General features: G+C 37.3%; 2 long non-coding RNA genes across 2 annotated transcripts in view; one reads left to right on the top strand and one right to left on the bottom strand.

Annotated features, from left to right (window-relative positions):
• The window catches only part of LOC145217803 (uncharacterized), a 186,833-nt gene that overhangs the window by 112,653 nt on the left and 58,173 nt on the right, over positions 1–16,007 (top strand). The gene's annotated exons all lie outside the window — the stretch shown is intronic.
• Positions 13,786–14,362, bottom strand: LOC145218616 (uncharacterized). The gene is made up of 2 exons (XR_013857670.1): positions 14,063–14,362; positions 13,786–13,974 (listed from the first exon to the last, which is right to left on the bottom strand). It is a non-coding gene; the product is annotated as an uncharacterized LOC145218616 (long non-coding RNA).

The raw sequence follows: 16,007 nt of genomic DNA, 5'->3' as shown, positions 1-16,007 counted from the left end.
ATTGTCAGTGACGAACTAAATTTGCTATCCAGCTTTTCAGATTTATTTCAAGGGTTAGGTTGTGTTCCAGGTTGTCACCGAATAAAGACCGATAGCAGAGTTTGTCCCGTTGTTCGTCCCAGCAGAAAAATTCCATTTGCACTCAAAAACAAACTACAACAGGAGCTACAAAGAATGGAAAGCATGCAAGTAATCAAAAGAATAGAAGAGCCAACTAAGTGGGTGAACTCTCTTGTAATAGTAGAAAAGAAAAACGGAAAACTAAGAGTTTGCTTAGATCCGCGAGATTTAAATAAAGCAATTTCGCGTGAGCATTTCTGTCTTCCGACTAGAGAAGAAATTATTAGTCAATTTTCAAATGCTAAAGTATTTTCTAAACTCGACGCTTTGTCTGGGTTTTGGCAAGTAAAGTTGGATGAAGATAGTTCTAAGCTTTGTACGTTTAACACTCCGTTTGGACGGTATAGATTTTTGCGCATGCCCTTCGGCATTTGTTCTGCGCCAGAAGTGTTTCACAAGTTGGTGTACATGATGTTTGAACACATGAACGGCGTTGTAACGTCTATGGACGATATTGTGGTTTGGGGTTCAACTAAGCAGGAACATGACATGACGCTTAAAAATGTGTTAACGGTTTTGCAACGCAATAATCTGAAACTCAATAAGGAAAAATGTGTGTTCGGTGTAGACAAGATTACTTTTCTTGGTGAAGTTGTTAGTGCTTCAGGTGTTCAACCTGATCCAAATAAAGTTCATGCAATAGAGCAACTAAAGCGTCCTCAGTCTAAGGGTGACTTGCTGAAATTTTTGGGAATGGTCACGTACCTAGGTCGTTTCATTTCCGACTTGTCTACTAAAACATCTTCTTTGCGTTTGTTATTGCATAAACGGAGCAACTGGGAGTGGACGCAAGCACACGAAATGGAATGGACGAATTTAAAACGGCTGGTCACAACTGCCCCAGTACTTCGGTTTTTCGACCCCAAGAAATCGATCAAAATTTCGGCAGACGCATCTAAACATGGACTTGGAGCTGTAATTTTGCAACAGCATGACAACATGTGGCAGCCAGTGGCTTATGCGGCAAGAGCTTTAACAACCGCTGAAACAAGGTATGCACAAATTGAAAAGGAATTGCTTGCTATCACCTTTGCATGTGAAAGATTTTATCAGTATGTTTATGGTCAGAAATTTGTGGTAGAAACTGATCACAAACCTCTCATAGCGTTGTTTCTCAAGGAGTTAAATAACTGTCCGTTGCGCATTCAACGTCTAATGATCCGGTTGCAAAGATTTCATTTCACCGCAGAGTTTACTCCAGGTAAATTCATGCACACAGCTGATTTGTTATCAAGATGTTTGGAAAACAGTGTGTCCGTTCAATCGCTTTCTTGTCATAGTGTATGTGAATATGTAGATCTAATTGTATCCGCTATTGCTTGTATGCCATTAGTTAAACAAAAGTTACAAAGTAAAACCATATGTGACGAACAGTTGCAAATTGTAATGCGTCTTGTAAATAATGGTTGACCTTTACATAAGCGTGCATGTCCTGTTTTAGCAAAACCCTTTTGGGATGTCAAAAATGAACTTTCTGTTGTAGACGGTATTTTGTTTCGTGGATCTCGAATAGTTGTTCCAATGTCTATGCGCAGTTATTTTTTAGAACGTGTGCATGAAGGCCATTTGGGTGAAGTAAAATGCAAAGGACGAGCTCGGGAAAGTATATATTGGCCTGGCTTATCCAACGACATATCTGGTTTGGTTTCTTCCTGTGCCATTTGTGCAAAATTCAGGTCACAGCAACAACGCCAACCGTTAGAACCTCACCAAGCTCCTTCTTATCCGTTTCAGAAAGTGGCACCTGACCTATTCTATTGGAACCGAAAAATGTTTTTGGTAACAGTGGACTACTACTCCGGATATCCAGAAGTAACCCCGTTGACTACAACTTCTGCGGCGTCTGTTATAAGTGGTTTGAAAATTATTTTTTCCAGGTTTGGAATTCCCGAAACTGTTATTAGTGATAACGGTCCTCAGTTTTCTAGTGAGGAGTTTGCAAAATTCGCCGAGGAATGGGGCTTTGTTCATTTAACCTCGAGTCCACATTATCCACGATTACCCTTGGACAGCCAACGGACCCGAGTATAATAAAGTAAATTCAAGTGTTCAGCATTCATTTCAGAGCATAATTTTCTGAATAGGCGTGTGTTTAATGCTCCATTTTTAACAAAATTTACCGCCTTAATAACTGTATTCAGAACATCTTGTAAAGATTCAGAAAGAGTTTTCGATGCAAGGGCTTGTCTGTGTATCATGCAATGCATTGAGACGACATTAGGCGAACGACCACGAACTAATGTTTGCAGGCCACTTCTGGCTCCTAACATGGCAGGAGCACCGTCAGTGCATATACCACAAACATTTTTCCATTCGAGTCCTTCATCAAAAAATGCTGTCAACTTTTTCATCATGTCAACAGCTCTCGTATTGGTCTCTAATGCAGAACAACACAGCATAGTGTTTTTTTACGTCATTTTCTGACATATATCTGCAAAATAACCAAGAGCTGAGAGCAAGAGGCAACGTCGGTAGTTTCATCAAGTTGAATTGAGAACAGTCCAAATTGAGATTTTTTTATTTCTGTAATTACCTGCTCTTTATATTGAGTTGAGTTTATTTTGCTTGGTGAAAGAAAACATAGCGACACAATAGCACTAAAACAATCAGAAAGCCGAAAATAGCTGCGCAACATTAAAACGTTATTAAGCACAAAACAGTAAAGGGCACAATTGGTGCATGATACTAAAACGCGCTGCAGCTACACCGTATTATAAAGCGTTATGTGACCGGGGCTCACAAGAAAGTGAGGTTGGCGCAGTGATGGTAAACACGACTGGGGAGGGAACGTTGGTGGGACCAGTCAAAGAGGCCCTATAACTAACCACCCGTGTTATGGAAAGAGGGTGGGATTCGACAGGAAAAGAAACCACCGAAAGAAACCCTGTTTCAAGCGCCGGAAGGAAGAACACACACAACAATGATAATAATTTGAGAAAACTAAATTAGGATTATTATTGAATTTTTAATTAGGGAATATGTTTTTAAACTGGAGTACTATTGTCATTAAATGACAATAATAGTAATAGTTTAAAGGGAAAAATAAATTAATAAATAAACAATAGACAACAAAACAAAATAAGCCTACAAGAAAACAAATAAATAAATAAACAAAACAAAAAGAACAAGGCACAGCATAGAAGTTGATTGACAGCACGTGACGTCACTGAGGGTTGGTCAACGGACGCTTCAACGATAAGATATCCCTGTAACAAGAAACAGAAACAGCAGCAGGTGACCAGTTCCACAATATATGCAAGACGTTATTACATTAAAAAAAAAACCATAGTGGGTGTGTAGATAACAAAGTGAAAAAAACAGCAAATTTCTGGGTGATATTTAAGTATTATAAATAGTGCACTAAGTCATGCAGTGAAATGTACAATACGTGAGGCGGCGTGACCTTAACGTTAGAAGGGGCGACGTCAGTGTTATGAAAAACAAAACAAAAGACAAATGTGCAATCTGTGGTACGTCGACAACTTTAGTAACGAAAATACATGGTTACTTTCTATAATTGGTCAAAAAAATGTGAATTATCAAGTGTGCGTTGATAAGTGAGACTTTGTGGAGTGGGGGCATGGCAGAAAACTAGAAAAGCACTTAGAAACAAAAGGCCACATTCCAGTTTTTTGCTGCTGTCACATCATGCACACAAAAAATAAGTGATAATTGTAATAAATTGCCGTGTAGAGTTTGTATTCCTAAGTTCTTCTAAGAATACTTTTCCATATTTTTGGGCCAATGTATTGCATCGATTGCTGATTTGTATACGTGCCATAATATGGTATAAGGCAGGGGTGGGCAAACTACGGCCCGCGGGCCGCATGCGGCCCGGCAAAGGAGTTCATGCGGCCCGCCAAATGTTAGTAAATTTTATAGAGGAAGTTTCCGAGCAACGCTGAATAGTATTACAAGCACATGCGTAGAGTTTTTAAAAAATAATAAAAAATACCGAGGGTGCGACTTGCCGATACCTATACCATGTGCAGTATCTGTACCCGTACCAGCATACTTAGGAACTAAACATAGATACTTTTTATGTGCCTTTGCCTGTTGTTTCTGCCACGTTATTATGCTAATCGTCACTTGACACAATTTTTCGTTCGATAAAAGTAAAAGCAATTTACTTTTTCAAACACAGCCCACTTTGCACTGTTGACGCCAAAACTGTATTTGCATCAAGTTTAGGTCGTTGCAGTACTTTGCGAACTGTTAAAAAACGGCTTCAGAATCGTTAACGGCCGTGACGTAACTAAAACTATTTTGATTTTTAAACTGCTAAAAACAGATTTCGCGAGACAGGAAAAAAGATTACCAGCTTAGTAACTATATGCGTCAGGCTTTTTATCCGCTTATTGTGTGCAAACAATGCGAAAAAACAGGCACCGCAATCGTCACAATACCGATTATGACGTCATAAACAGTTAGCTTCGTTTAGCTAAACTTGTGCACCAAGTTAAATGGTATATATATATATATATATATGATATAAACCAAATTCTTTACACCAGTTATTTTAAAACAAAAACAAGCAAACAATGGCGGCCGGTGGTTAATTACTATGCGGCCCGACAACATTAAGAACTTTTGAATGCGGCCCGTGCATTGAAAAGTTTGCCCACCCCTGGTATAAGGTATTTGGAGTTGGCACGCGTGGTGATGCTTGGAGTGTTAATTTTGAAGTAGTCAGCAAATGCGGATGGAAGCATATCATTGTTATGCTTGAACATAATTGTTGAAACCTCAAGCATATATAGCTGATTTATTGTCAGTAAGCCGTTATTTTCCATAGCATTTTCAATGTTGGTAGAACCCTTAACACCAAATATGATTTTTATGAATTTATTGCAGACACCCTGTAATTTTGCGATCAGAACTGACTGACCGTGATGCCAGTTTATTATACAGTAGCGAATGTGTGACATAATGAGGGAATGATACAGGCTCAAAAGTGTGTCCTTATGTAAATAATTTTTAATCTTAGTTACAATTGCAAGGTTGCGCTTGCATTTTTGATAAATTTTATCAATATGCTCCTTCCAAGACAACTTTTCATTGAGGATTACACCCAGAAACAGCAGGGATTTGACTTGTTCAAGCTTTTGGTCTTTGATAGCTACATTTACTGTTAAATGTCCACCAGATCGAAATAACATTGTTTTGGTTTTGCTAATGTTAAGGGTAAGTTTGTTAGCAAGTAACCAACTATAAATTGGCTCTAATTTCAAGGTCATTTATATGTTTAGCTTTTATTATTATAGTCGTGTCATCAGCAAACATTAGAGGAGATCCATACTTTAAGCAATTAGGCAAATCATTAACGTATATAATGAAAAGCAATGGACCCAATATTGAACCTTGAGGTACGCCTAATGGGATGTCAAGTTTATTTGTTGATGTACAATTATTATAGAAAACTCGCTGTGATCGACCAGCAAGATAGCTCTCAAACCAGTTTAATGCCACACCTCTAATTCCTTTTTTTTTAACAAGAAAAAAGCTTTTTTAACATGATCTTGTGATCGATTGTATCAAACGCCTTTGACAGATCAAGAAATATACCCAATGTTTGATTTTTTTAGTTCAAACTCTGAGTCACTTCAGATATAAATTTGGTGGTTAGATGGCTTGTGGAGTGATGCTTTCAAAATCCAAATTGACAGTCAGAGAAGAAGGTATGGAGTGATGAGAAATCCAAAATGACAGTCAGAGAAGACGTAGATTTTAAAAATGAGTAGACCCTATTGTAAACTAGCCGTTCTATCACTTTGGAAAGGTTTGAGAGCAAACTTAATGGTCGATAGTTGGATGCTAACTTTCGATCACCTCTTTTATGGATGGGGATAATTTTAGCCTCTTTAAAATCATTTAAAAAAATGCCAGTTTGAAAAGATAAGTTAAAAACATGACTCAACCCAAGCATTATGTTTTCAGGAAATGCTTTAATTATTTTTATTGGAATTTCATCAAAACCACAGGACAGTTTTGGTTTCATGGAATGTATGACTTTGTCAAGTTTCAGGTAAGAATCAAATTGTGATGTGGGTGGGTCTAGTTTTAAAGCCAGATCCTTTGCCACTGTCCCAAAGTATTGATTAAAATGATTTGCTATGGTGGGAGAGTCAGTTGTGCTGTATTTATCAATTAATATGGGACTGGATGACTTTCCTTATGTCCTTTTGGTGTTCTGTTTCATGCTGGTGAATAATGTGTGGTAGTAGTGCTTTTTTTTAGATAACATGGATGTGTTTCGGATTTTATTGTATTTTTCTTTTCTGCAATCTGTCTTTTTATTCAAATACTTTTTGTATGACATTTGCTTTAAAATTTGTAGATTTTGTAGTTCTTCATCAAACCAACATTGTTTTTCAGAGACAGGTTTTGATGATGTCAATGGAAAACAGTTTTCAAATGGCAGATAAATTAAATCCATTAAAGAACTGTAAACCAGGTTTGGGTCATTATGAGTGGTGACCTGTGAAATATCAGTTTCCATCAGAAGTAGTTTAAACTGATTGATGTTTTTACGACAGAAGTTTCTTTGATGTTGCGCAGTATTACTGTTGTTTTGACATCTGTGTGTACTATAACAGGTAGATGATCTGATACAGAGTCTAGTAAAATGCTGCTTGTGCTCTTATGTTTGTGATCGTTAGTCCATATGTGATCAATGCATGTACTACCAGTGTTTGTTATTCGTGTAGGTTTGTTAATGAATCACCCAAAATGTTTTTGGGGGTTCGCTTTTGATTTTATAAATGTCAATGCTGAGGTTAATGTGTTTTTAAAGTCAGTATGGCCTTTACCACCCTGTCCTGGTGACCTGTAGATTGTTCCACATATGATTTTTGTATGTGAGAAAGCAATTTGCACAAAAAGTGATTCAAATATTTTTTCATTCATTATTGTTAGTTCCTGACAAACTGAATATATTTTGTTATCAATATGTAATCCTACACCTCCCCCAGTTGTGATGATACGACTATTTGATATGAAATTATAGCCAGATAGATAACAGTGAATACCAGGGTTATTCTGTTTTATCCATGTTTCATTGACACAAATGACTGTGGGCTTAACATTCATATTTGCCACAATAGATTCAAGTTTTGAAAAATTAGTTGGGTTTGTCAATGATCTAATATTCACACACAATGCAGAAAAAGTATGTTTGGAAGGAGCAGTTGTTACAATTTCATGTGATATGGCATAGCTGCAGGTGGTGGGGTTACCTTCACTGGTAGTTTCATTGTCACAATCAGCAATAATACTATCATCGTCATTATCAAAAAGGGAATTAATGACATCTATATCCGGCATTTGTGGCTTGAATAAATTCAGCAATTCAGGTTGGGATAAGGAGGAACATGGTAGCTGCGTGTTTATTTCAATTGACTTTTCACAGGGAGTAATATTTTCATTATGTTGAGCGTCCCTTCGTAGCCTTTTAGGTGTTTTTTCAGAGTACATTGTGGAAGCCAGTGCTTATATATTTTAGAAAAATAAAATTGTACAGTAAAAAAAATGAAAGGAATTAGCACACTTTGTGCTAATAACCACACTAGAACAAAACTACTTCTGTTTTAGGCAATAATTTGCAGGTCTTCTATGCTACGCAATACCTTTTTTTTATTATTGGTCATGATGAAGATGGGTTCCATTGCTGGTCCATGTAGACCGCATCCCCACCTTCTCCTGGATCGTTCTTAGTAGTTGTAGCCGTCTTCTTGTCAATGATTCTGTGATAGTTAAGCCGGATCCAGCAAGATGTCGTTTACTGAAAAAAATGCAGTTCCGTACAGATCTTCTGACAAATTTAATTATCAAAGGGGTACCCTTTTTTGCTGGAAGGACATGAGCTATGTCAATGTCCAAAGCAGTGACTGAAAAATTAAGCTTTAATTTTGAAAACAATTTTTAATATGAAATCTACCAGTCTGGAGTAACTCCCCTTTGGTACATCTTTAGCTCCATGGAGGATGAGACAGTTTCTTCTTCCATATTGTTCTAGATCATCGATGCTTTGCTTGCAGTCGGTGATCCTTTCATCTCTTTTTCCAGTGTGGAGAGGGCACTTCTTATATCCTTCACCCCCGTACGCAGTTCTTCTGTGGAAGCGACTTTATGCAAGGTGGAAACAGAATTAGAGTCAACCTGCTCTATTTGGGACTCGAACTTATCCTGTCTTTTTTTAATTTCTTCCAGAGCTTGAATCTTTTTTTCCAGCTTTGCGGCATTTGTAGTTCCTCCCATCATTTCTTTTGTTAATTAATTTAATAATTCACTAAGCTGTCATTCAACCTTATTCAAATAGAATGTATTGTAGGACAAATCCGCAGTACAGCATCGTTTGAAAGAGGAATTTGCAGCAATTTCTTTTTGCTTTCTTCAACAAGTACAATTTTATCCATTTCTGAAGCACCTGGTTTAATGAGAGTCTCGTCAATTGTGTGCGGTTTGCATTGCTTTGCGATCATAAAGCTGACTACATAAGATGCTTTACCAATGCTTTTGGAATGTTGCTTGAATTCTCCTTTTGAATCCAAGCGCAGGTGTAATTTCAGTTTTGATGGCCTCATTGAATGACGACCGAGAACTTTGCGACATAAAACACACTGTCCTTTTTCTTCATTGTTGTCAAAAATTGATGTAAATCCATACTTGATGTAATTTTCATTAAACTTTCTTTTGGGCATTTTAGCTAAGTCTTAAAGTTTCTGCATGCAAAATGTAAACTACTTATACTTGCAATATCCCTTTCCTGAGATGTACTGTATTACAGCAACTGAACCAAACAGGCCACACCTGCGAATAAAAAAAACAGTACTTTCCCTTCTTTTTATCAAGCACTTCCAGTTAAGACCGAGTAATTGAACAAGGGATACGCTGCTATTATCTGGCATTATTGGAATCACAAAGTAGTTTATTACATCATAAACATAAAGTGTTGCAGAAACTCAAAATAAAAGTTATTTTAAATAGACTAATTCATATAGATTTACATTCCTTCTCAATTTCCCAAAGTTATTTTTCCTGTAAAATTAAGTATAGTGACACAAATGAAAATAACGTCTCAAAAAATATTATTTTTAATTGATCTGTGGCCCACCTTAAATTCTTCCATGGCCCACTGGTTGAGAACCGCTGGATTAGACCATAGAGCACTAATAGTAGAGGCGACACTCCTATTGCAAAGTTGTTGGTACCTGCAAAACTTATTTTACGCCTGGCTGTAAAACTGGGTTAGCTCTCCATCGTTGATACCCGCAAATTGGTTAATAAAGCTTTTGTGGCGTTTATGATTGTTTTGTCATAAACTGTGTCTAGCATTCAACACTTTTTTGTGAAACGAAGTTATTATTCGCTTTTGAGATAGCATTGATTTTGTATGTAAATGGATTGGCTTTTTGTTGTTTGAGTTGACTTGATTGCCGTTTGGTTGTAATTTTACGCCCTAAATACATAGGCTATGACTAAATCTTGCATTACCGTATGTTACGCAACGACAACTTTGGTGAACAAAAAGCTTAGAAATATCTGTTGCATTCATTACGATCTTTCGTTGCCGGTCCATGGATTTTTTTTTACATTTTTACCGGTCCCACAGTGTAGAAAGGTTGGGAACCACTGATTTAAACTATGATTGCATAGCTGGAGACAGGGGACGGTGTAAAGTCCACACTGCATTTACTCCCAAGACTCCAAAAAGAGAAACATTTTACTCTAGGACATGCAAAAACTGTATGGTTTTTCAGAATCCTATTAAACCCAAGCAAATTATTATAAAAAAACTGTATGGTTTTTTTCAGAATCCTATTAAACCCAAGCATATAATTACTGTACTACTTTCTTCAAACAACTGACATTTGTTACCAATGTTATGACATTTACAGTGAAGGTTTTTTTGCAGTGTGCACCAGAACAAATCTATTATATTTCAAGTTGATTGAAGACATTTACTCTTGGCAAACAAGCATGTAAATAAATTCAAGAATGGAAATTTGACTGAAGACTTGAACAAAATGTGTATAGTAAAGGTTTTCAAAGGAGGGATTTCACATTGAACAAGAAGATAGAAAACAAATCATTTCGCTTTTGAAGTGCAGTATTTTTTATTTTACTTGTATACATTGCCACCAAAAATATACACTATTTGGGCACATGTTTTTGTTGTTGTTTTAAGACAGTTTCATTAAGGTGGCCAATAAGTTTCAAATAAAATAGAGCTTGATGTTGACTTTTCAGACCACTTTTTGTTGAATTAAAAGAATATAAAATTGAAAGTCTAAACTCCATTGTGCAAGTAGAAATGTATCCTGAATACCATTTTGGCAAAGAGGTATGATAAAATTTCCTGTTGGACAACTTGGCACAAACCGTTTATTAGGTTGCTATTTGACACAAAACGAATGGGTCCCCATGCACATATGTGTTGCAAATTGTCTGCAGTATAAATGTTGGACAAATTAGTAGAAGCAACTTGTTGCATTCCAAGAACTTCACATGCATTTTTTGCGAATTTGCGCATATTTTTCCTACAAAAGTTCTGATTTGTTGTTTATTAAAGATTGCTGTATAGTTGATTACATGAATGACCTGCCGGCTGCAGACATCAGTACAAACTGTTAACACTTTTAGCTATTTTTGCAGCAGTAGAATAGATATCTTCGATCTTGGTAGACAACCTGTACACTGTTCCTGGACTGGACATTCAACACTGGTTGCCCTGGTCTCTTGATCAATTTCAATAACAATTAGGTCGATTTTCTTGCATGTTGCTTCTTCTAAATTCATCTTATAGTACTTTTTGCATCGCAAAAAAATAAGTACCGGCTGCTTGGCTTTTCATTTATTAGTACAAACTTGGAAAAAAAGCTAAAACGTCCGTACCACGTGTTTTGTGCTATATAAGGTTTTGCGTTTCTTTTAATAAAAGACTCTACGCACTGGAGTCAGAACTGGGAATACACTGGACAGTGGGAACACACTGGCCCCAGTCTACAATCGCGACGGGCCATGCCCAAAGTCAACAAACCAACGGCCGCCCCCACAGTAACATTCAGCTATTGCCTATTTTCAAGCTTGTGTGTTCAAAGAATGTTCTGTGCTAGTGTAAAGATAATGCCATGACGTAATGAAGTTCATGTCAATAAATAATAGTTAATAATATGTGTATCAATAACTGAAAAAAAAGGTTTTGTTCGCTAAAGTGCTTGAAAGGCTTAAAACATTGTATAAGAAGGAGGTTGTGCACTGGCTCGTAACTAAAAAGAAAAAAAGGCTGTCGTGCATACCGTCGGCGCGTTCACACGAGTGACTGACTCCCTTTTATATGGGCAATTGCGTATTGTCAGATTGGTCCATGCAAGAAGAAAGCATAGTTCAGGACACATATTATTGCCAGAACAGCGTAGACTTTATTTACTTTTTACGAGCCCAGGGTTTTCAAGCATAGTTCCAGACAATGAAGCTGGTGTGCAAATTTAGTATTTAAAACAAATGTGTGTGTTATATTACGTTAAACCAGGTTAATTTGCGTGCCATATGTAACGCGGCAAGAACAAGTCTGTATGATCGTAGGCCTTCACATGTTCATGACTTGGACTAATAAAAGCTGCAGTACTCGGTTGTTTTATTGATTCTAATCTGAGCAAACCACAACAGCAGTCATAGAAGAGAACGCAAGGCAGTTTAGAATGCGCGGTACTCGCAACTTGCTAACTGTATAGCACTGTAGCAATGTGTATTTTATTTTTTTGTGTGTTTTCATTTTAGTGGCACATCAGACACCTCAAACTAGTTTTGTCTTTTCTTGTAAGTCTAGCGGCCTTTGATGTTGCGTTTTCTAAAACCACACGCCCTAGCTCTTACACAATCGTAAAACTGTTTCTTTAGCCGCCTTCTAAAATAAATAATCAAAGGACATAACTTGCTTACGTTAGACAAAAAAAGTTATCGCCGACGTTATACCTGAACGTTTGTTGTCGTTTATATATTTTGTTTAATAAACCTTGTTTTACGTTCTACCTGTTATCAGTCAGGAGTCAAGAAGGGAAATGTGCGATCTGACTCCAAAAATAATGAACTTTGACCACTCCATAATTTAAATAACTGAGCTCTTTACGCCATCTTACGGTATTTAGCAAACTTTTCTACTGCGAGTAATACGTTAGTCGCTCTACCGTGTCACCAAACAGGCATTCAACGTATTTTGCTGAGAGTAATAAATAAAAGGAACAGGAATGGCGAAAAAGACCAAGAAAATACAAAAACATTAGCAGCAGAAGTCAATACGTATTGTCATAGGCGCCGAGTAGGCGGCCACCGTGGATATTTTAGTTTGTTTGTTTGGAAACAACTGTGCTTTTAAACATGCGTGTTAGCATCAAACACACAATTGTTGGCAATAAATGTTCGGCCATTATTGTGTGTATGATGCGATTGGCCTGTAATAAATGGTTATTTTAGGTAATGCAAGAGCAACAACTTGACGCAACATTTTCCAGACTTGCGAAACCAATAATACCGTGAAAGCAAAGTGTTATGAAAGAAAATTATTTCAAACATTCATTTTTTTTTAATTTGACAAAGTTTGCATTCTATTAAAAGTTTAGGGCTTTGAGTTGGATCTCGTGCGGCTGCACGCATTAGTGACGTCACATGAAGTGACGTCATAATTTACGTCCGCCACCTTTCTTTTGTAGAACTCGGCGCCTATGCGTATTCTAGTACGCTTATACACTTGGATCAAAATTTACAAGGTATTGGCATCGTTTAAGTCAGGGTAGCCAAACAATATAAACGCTGAAGTACATAATAAAACAAAGGGGTGCACGACCTGCGCAAACGGCTGAAGTGCCTACATTTTTTGTCGTTTACTTATTACTGATTCAAAATTATAGAATTTAATCTATTGATGGCTTAAATCCAAATTAATTTCTTCCTTTGTTTATTGATTTAGCTAATCCGTTTTTGGTGTCACCATCTGTGTGTTTATGTTGTCTGTTTGTTTAATTGTTTGCGCATAATAGGCGTACAGTACTCTGACTCATAAGGTTACTCTGGGCCGACTTTCCAGACCAACAAAATCCATTTAGACATGGCGTCAAACATAGAAAGCGCAAGGCCAAAATCATTGAATTTTGTTACATGCGGCGTGTTGGTAATGCATCTTAATACAATTTTAGCATAATTGTTTTGCATATTTACCATTCTGAAGTGTAAGGCTAGATCCACACAGGATTTCTTGCGAGCTTAGCGTACGCCCACGAGCTGCCCCGCTGGCGCAGTGACGTCCACACAGACATAAAACTCGAGCTCGCGCGCTGGCGCTCCGGCTCACACAGCCGCACTTTCACTGGGATCTCTTTTACATGTGCTTTTCACATGGTCAATGTTTGGCTGTACCATATCGGTTAATATAGATAAAGGTTATTCTTTCTATCCTTATTATTTATTATAATTTGAATTTAGTTCTGTCTGGTATACTTATAACAGTGATTAAGGAAGTTTCCTTTGGCAAAATCAACATGTGTTTTGCTACCAATAAACATAGTTCAAAAATGCTCCAATTTGTTTTATTTGCAAGAGTTATAAACCATGACCCATGACATCGTAAAATAAGCAAACTTGGTAGTTCCAAATAAATGTGTTGTAAAAAGGTTAAATGCAGTTTTAACAAACCAAACTTGCTAAAAAGTTAATTCACCTAAACATAAACCACACAAACATGTTTAACTAAAAACAATTGTATAATCAGTCTTCTTCTGCTTCATAAACCATTTACAATATTTCTTTCCATCAAATCCTTCTAGGGAAAAGGCCAGTGTGGCACAAACTGATCAGTTGTATCTGAAAACAAACAGATGAGTAAACATTTGTCTATCTGTTTGTAAATGTGTATATTGGCAGAAATTATACTTTTACAATTAAAAAATACCTTCATTTGCAGTGTTTCCAAGATAGGTAACATAAGGTTTTACAGCATCAGCCAGTTTTTAGAGTGATGACCTAGCCTGAACCTCTTTTTACTGGTGTTTCATGCTTTCCTGTTAAAAGTATTTTGTAAAGTTTTTAGAAATAAAAGGAAACCAAAAAAAAACAATTTTTTAAACTCCTAAATACAACCTTGACTGTGTTTACAATTACATTTTCACCTGCACATATGCAAGGCAATGTCAGTTTTAAATTGACAAAACCATGCTGGATAGTGGATAAGTCTTATTTTGCTGAACTGTAGGGCTACTTCAGAACAACGAAATGGTTTCGTGGGAGCACCAAAACGAATACGAACTAGAGCAGCGGGATACGAAAAACTCATTAAACACGAACAAAGGCCATCAGGAAAGTTAATGGGTGCGTGTCCCCACAAGCAACTGTGCACAATTGATGTGCGATGGTCGATGTTCAAGTGCCTGCCATCATTGCAATAGAGGACATTGAAATTGGTATTTCGGTTTTCTTGACTTAAAAAAAATAGAACTACATATATATTTCCTGCCCTAAAATCACTATACATTACACACATGATATACATTTCGCCCAGCAAGTAAAGTTCCTGAACATCAGAAGTTCACAATTCAAAACTGCGCTGGCTTGCCGGCGTGAGCTAAATCAAATTTATTTAGCCAGCGCTCGCGCGCTCAGCAAAACGCGAGCGTGGTTTCAAGCTCCGCGCCACCTTGTGGGCGAAATCTCACGCTTTGCAGCCGAGTCGAAAGCGTACGCTCGCGCGCCGGCGTTTTACGCTGGCTATAAAAGAACAAACCAACTATGCGCCGGCGCGCGAGCGTGTGTGTGGATCTAGCCTAAAAAAAAAAATATGCACATACAGTAAAAACTACGTTGAACGGAGAAATATTGCTCTTTACATCTCCCAATGTTTTGCGTTTTAATAGCAAATTTGCACATGAAACCCATGTTGCTTTTACGTGGTGGTTTATACCCACTGCTTACCATTGCCTACTTGCGTTTTTTAGCACTCCATTGTTTTCCATCGTTTATAACAAAAAGCACATTATCTTCGATAAATGACATTTTGAACAAAATTTGTTTGTACATTTACGTTGCATTTAGGCAAAGTTGGAATTACAATATGAGCACAAAAACGTTATTCTGGTTGTTAACAAATTATTGTTCCTTTGCACAGCTGTCAAGACGCGAATGAGTGAAAGAGGTACAGCATTTTTATGTTACTTCACCAGATCAGTTATTTTCAAGTTAACAAATTAGGCTGCTGCAATCAAACAAACCAGAAACCTACATTTTAACCAAAAACGTGACATATTCTATATTTTTAAGCTAATATGTGGCAATGATACAGATTGAACATTTCATGTAGTATTTTTTAGCTGACCGTCAAGTCTAAAAAAACAGTATGGGAGGGGAAATCAGATGCGCAACGAACCCGTAACGTCTGCGCATTCGCAATGCACCACTGCCCTTTTGTTTCGGCTACGGTTTAGTGCACACTGTATGTTAGCTTCGACGCATGGCCCAGTTTGACATCCACGACGCGTTCCGGGATGTTTCGCGCAGAAACTGGCTGGTAATTTTACATGTTCCCAGTACGAGCGGTTTTTAACTATTCGAATGCTTGAAGTGGTAGTTGGTGAACAACAGCAGGAGGCGATGCAGTTAGCTTTGCTAGAACACACCAACTTGCGTGTGAGTAAAACGTTGTCGGACTGTTGATTATGAAACTGTTCTTACCTAGTTGTGCTGTTCGGTTAATTTTAATTTTTTCCTCCAGCAGACTTTATTTCTGTTGTCAGTGTATTGAAAGTTCATGCTGGAAAAAAGGCAAAAATGTGTTTGTCGTGTTTAGCACATCCAGCAATTTACTCGTGGGGGTCAAAAATACAAAAAGCAGCAGTAGATAGATA

Source organism: Phallusia mammillata, chromosome 3, assembly GCF_965637545.1.
Source record: "Phallusia mammillata chromosome 3, kaPhaMamm4.hap1.1, whole genome shotgun sequence".
Taxonomy (NCBI): Eukaryota; Metazoa; Chordata; class Ascidiacea; order Phlebobranchia; family Ascidiidae; genus Phallusia; species Phallusia mammillata.
This window is presented reverse-complemented; position numbering and strand designations above follow the sequence as displayed.